The sequence below is a fragment of the Schistocerca serialis genome, chromosome 8 (genome assembly GCF_023864345.2).
Source record: "Schistocerca serialis cubense isolate TAMUIC-IGC-003099 chromosome 8, iqSchSeri2.2, whole genome shotgun sequence".
Classification (NCBI taxonomy): Eukaryota; Metazoa; Arthropoda; class Insecta; order Orthoptera; family Acrididae; genus Schistocerca; species Schistocerca serialis.
The window spans coordinates 349247732-349252731 of NC_064645.1; the positions used below are offsets into that span (position 1 = coordinate 349247732).

A 5000-nucleotide genomic window follows, 5' to 3' on the forward strand; every position below is an offset into this window, starting at 1 on the left:
TGCCCCACCCCAACCGCCAAACTCGCATCGCCAGCGGATGAACGGCGGACGTTTCCCGCACTCGTAAGGTGCAATCCACACCTATAACATGCGTTTCATGAAGAGTTATTTCCAATATGCGACATTCCCGCTGTCCCTATTCATGAGCTGCGAGCTGTACCACGTACAAGCTACAGACGCGATCGCATTGCTCACTGTACGGATTCTCATGCTGAGCGATCAGCTAGGAAGCGCCCCATCCATGTCGGCACCCGTGGGCGTTGCACTCGCAGTCGCAAAAAACGTTGGGCAAATATATATCTCGGAAGAGTAACGACAGTCGGAGCCTCCTGGCGTTGCACTCGCAGTCGCAAAAAACGTTGGGCAAATATATTTCTCCGATGCTGAGCGATCAGCTAGGAAGCGCCCCATCCATGTCGGTACCCGTGGGCGTCGCACTCGCAGTCGCAAAAAACGCTGGGCAAATATATTTCTCAGAAGAGTAATGACAGTCCGAGCCTCCTGCGTGGGAAGAGTCTTTCTAGGCCCTGACCCACGGGAAGCGTGTAGCTTCCCCCATCCCGGACATTTGACGTCGTCACACTACCGGTATTGACTAATAGACTGATTGTTGATAATCATAAGCCATACACTGGGGGAAACGGCCGACAGGGGTATCAACATAGTGGAGCCGCAGTGTCACTAATGTACAGAGATATATGTTTCGACTGGAACCAGAGTAACCGTATACACGGCACTGATTAGTAACAGATGCAGAGCCATCAGAATACAGATAATATATATACAACCGTCCCTATACATGCTGAAAGACTCTGCACACAATGAGAACCACACGGCAGCCAGACACTATCACACACTACTCTCTGCCTCTAACAGGCACGCACACAATATCTAACCACCAGCATGGAAGAACATCCGGTGCATCCTCTCCGCCACATTACACAATCCACACTATCATAACCAGACCGGGAGGTCCACCCAGAAAACAGAATATCCCACCCTTCCGACATCCGCCATTGCTCAGCTAAGCCACGAACACCCACACATGTCCTACACAGGGGTGCACCCAACATCACAACACTGCCTCCTGTCACAGCACACAAACAATGGCAGGAATGAAAGACACAGATCTGCCACAACCTTGGAATCGGAGCGCCGCCTGTCATGACCCACAAGTGCATCCTGACGTGACAAATCGGACGATCCCGCAGGCATCCACTTACGATAATCACTATCAACGAACCTGCCGCGCCCCCCCCCCCCCAAATACACCTTTCCCTACAACAATGTGTACCTTAACCTAAGCTATATTGTACCTTACCCTAAGCTATATTGTCCCTTAACCTAACCTCCGTTGTGCCTTAACCTAACCTACGTTGTCCCTTAACCTAACCTACGTTGTCCCTTAACCTAACCTACGTTGTGCCTTAACCTAACCTACGTTGTGCCTTAACCTAACCTACGTTGTGCCTTAACCTAACCTACGTTGTGCCTTAACCTAACCTACGTTGTGCCTTAACCTAACCTACGTTGTGCCTTAACCTAACCTACGTTGTGCCTTAACCTAACCTACATTGTGCCTTAACCTAACCTACGTTGTGCCTTAACCTAACCTACGTTGTGCCTTAACCTAACCTACGTTGTGCCTTAACCTAACCTACGTTGTGCCTTAACCTAACCTACGTTGTGCCTTAACCTAACCTACATTGTCCCTTAACCTAACCTACATTGTCCCTTAACCTAACCTACGTTGTCCCTTAACCTAACCTACGTTGTCCCTTAACCTAACCTACGTTGTGCCTTAACCTAACCTACGTTGTGCCTTAACCTAACCTAGGTTGTGCATTAACCTAACCTACGTTGTGCATTAACCTAACCTACGTTGTGCCTTAACCTAACCTACATTGTCCCTTAAACTAACCTACATTGTCCCTTAACCTAACCTACGTTGTGCCTTAACCTAACCTACGTTGTGCCTTAACCTAACCTACGTTGTGCCTTAACCTAACCTACATTGTGCCTTAACCTAACCTACATTGTGCCCTAACTTAACCTACATTGTGCCTTAACCTAACCCATGTTGTGCCTTACCCTAACCCATGTTGTGCCTTAACCTAACCTATGTTGTGCCTTAACCTAACCTATGTTGTGCCTTAACCTAACCCATGTTGTGCCTTAACCTAACCCATGTTGTGCCTTAACCTAACCCATGTTGTGCCTTAACCTAACCCATGTTGTGCCTTAACCTAACCCATGTTGTGCCTTAACCTAACCCATGTTGCGCCTTAACCCAACCCATGTTGCGCCTTAACCCAACCCATGTTGCGCCTTAACCCAACCCATGTTGCGCCGTAACCCAACCCATGTTGCGCCGTAACCCAACCCATGTTGCGCCGTAACCCAACCCATGTTGCGCCGTAACCCAACCCATGTTGCGCCGTAACCCAACCCATGTTGCGCCGTAACCCAACCCATGTTGCGCCGTAACCCAACCCATGTTGCGCCGTAACCCAACCCATGTTGCGCCGTAACCCAACCCATGTTGCGCCGTAACCCAACCCATGTTGCGCCGTAACCCAACCCATGTTGCGCCGTAACGTAACCTAAATTGCGCCGTAACGTAACCTAAATTGCGCCGTAATGTAACCTAAATTGCGCCGTAACCTAAACTATATTGCGCCTTAACCTTACGCACGTTGTCGCTTAACCTGCTCTGTAATTGTTATGCGACTCGTTAAAGTAGTGTAGTGTTGCCTAACTGCAACCCTCGCAATATAGTTCGCTACTCGCACTGCCCGGTCCCCTGTGTATCGCGTCATGTTAAACACCCTGCAGGTGTTGCTGACTTTCCACATGCTCCTGTTATACACTGTAATGTGGATAGCAGCGGGACGTACATCCCCCCCCTCTTCCCCCCTGCCTTCGCAAGCTCGTCGGTGAGAAGTGTGCATGTTCAATGCCCTTCGCATGCCGAAGTACTCAGCCTACGTTGTGGTACGGCCTGTCACCTGTCCGCGGATGTACGCAAAACCCACAAACTGTACTGCACATTGGTCCGTATGTACTGAATGATACATCGTGGCACATGTGTGACCGTACGACGACTGCGCCTAGCAACGGCGGACCATACAGTCCAAATATTGTGCACGCAGCTACGTGTCGTCTCCCTTTAGGAGCTGGATTGCAGTGTGGTACGCCATACAGACGTGTGGGAGGAACGGACGCCCTGGATGGCGATCAGCATGAGCAGTCTGTTGATGTAGTGGAGCGTGTATTCGGACGTAGTCGTCTCTTCTCACACACTGTGATAGCATGTTGCACCGCGTTCCACATCTGCGACATGCTGCAGAGGCCGGCTGACAGTCGTTCGCGCAATGGACACCGCATACGTACGGGGGCTACCTTCCACGTGTTCTCTAGGCGTGCACATGTTGATGCGTCTATGTGGGCAGACGTAGTGTGTTGTGACACCTGACACAGGCATGCAATACTCGTTGCAAATGGCGATGGACGTCTACGTTTGCTGGTGACGTTACGCAAATGAACAACTGGTAACCCGTTGTGGTGCGGTTGTTCTCGCTAGAGGTGAATCAGTGTTGGCGACGATCGGTCGAGCTATTAACCGGTTGTTTCATGGATACCCACCATGCCCACGAACGTGAAAAGGGACCCACCATGCAGACGAACGTGAAAGGGGATCTGGGTGTGAGGCGATACGCGGCGGTGGCTGGGTGGGACCGTCCCCGGCCGGTGAGGGGGGGCCGCCCGGCGTGCTGGCAGCGCGGTGCGTGGGCGCACGCGCTACAGCCGGCTGGTGGGGGCGGCCAGTGGCAGGCGCGCCGGCCGACGGACGCGGCAGGCGGCGCAGCTGCGCGCCGGCGCCCCCTGCTCGCGGCGCCTTGCGGCCAAAGTAGGTCCTCGCGGGCCCGGTGCGAAGCGCGGTGGCCATCTGCAGTGTGCTGGTCCGATTGAGGACTGTGTGCGCTGAGGATGCGCCGCCGCCCGGCGCTCGGCGCCGCGACGCCGTCTGCTGCTCGGTCGCCCCAGCGGTTCTCGCAGGTGGTTTGTATCGCAGCTGTGCGGACGTGTTGGCGCGTGCGCTGTGCTGGGAGAGTTCGCTTCGGCACCCAAGTGGGGCTTTTGTCCTTCTGTGGCGCTGGCGTTGGAGCTGCCGGTCACCGTAGGTGGCGCGTGTTGTCTCCCGCCGGCAATGCCACGACAGCACGCTCCCGGGCCTCTGTCGGCAGCGGCAAGCTCAGTTGGGAGCACGGGTGGTCGCACCTAAAGCGTCTACTCGCCTAACTCCGGGCGATTGCGCCTCTCTCGAACCCGACCAAGTACTTAGGACGGCGCTGCGCGCCGCCGGGACCTGAGAGGGTTTCGAGGTGTGTTGTGCAGGGGAGCTCAGCCTCCTCCTGTTTGCAGAATAATTGAGCGGACGCTTGCGTGTTCGCGCGGGCCCCCGGGACACACTCCCGGGCGGCCGGCTGCTCAGCTCTAGTTGACGCAGCTCCCTGGTTGATCCTGCCAGTAGTCATATGCTTGTCTCAAAGATTAAGCCATGCATGTCTCAGTACAAGCCGCATTAAGGTGAAACCGCGAATGGCTCATTAAATCAGTTATGGTTCCTTAGATCGTACCCACGTTACTTGGATAACTGTGGTAATTCTAGAGCTAATACATGCAAACAGAGTCCCGACCAGAGATGGAAGGGACGCTTTTATTAGATCAAAACCAATCGGTCGGCTCGTCCGGTCCGTTTGCCTTGGTGACTCTGAATAACTTTGGGCTGATCGCACGGTCCTCGTACCGGCGACGCATCTTTCAAATGTCTGCCTTATCAACTGTCGATGGTAGGTTCTGCGCCTACCATGGTTGTAACGGGTAACGGGGAATCAGGGTTCGATTCCGGAGAGGGAGCCTGAGAAACGGCTACCACATCCAAGGAAGGCAGCAGGCGCGCAAATTACCCACTCCCGGCACGGGGAGGTAGTGACGAA

At 53.8% G+C, this 5000-nt stretch overlaps 1 non-coding gene across 1 annotated transcript in view; it reads left to right on the forward strand.

Annotated features, from left to right (window-relative positions):
• The first annotated feature begins 4511 nt into the window (after nt 1-4511).
• Nucleotides 4512-5000, forward strand: part of LOC126417693 (small subunit ribosomal RNA) — a 1909-nt gene continuing 1420 nt past the window's right edge. The window contains exon 1 of the ribosomal RNA XR_007575763.1: nt 4512-5000. This exon is cut by the window's right edge and continues 1420 nt beyond it. This is a non-coding gene — a ribosomal RNA (small subunit ribosomal RNA).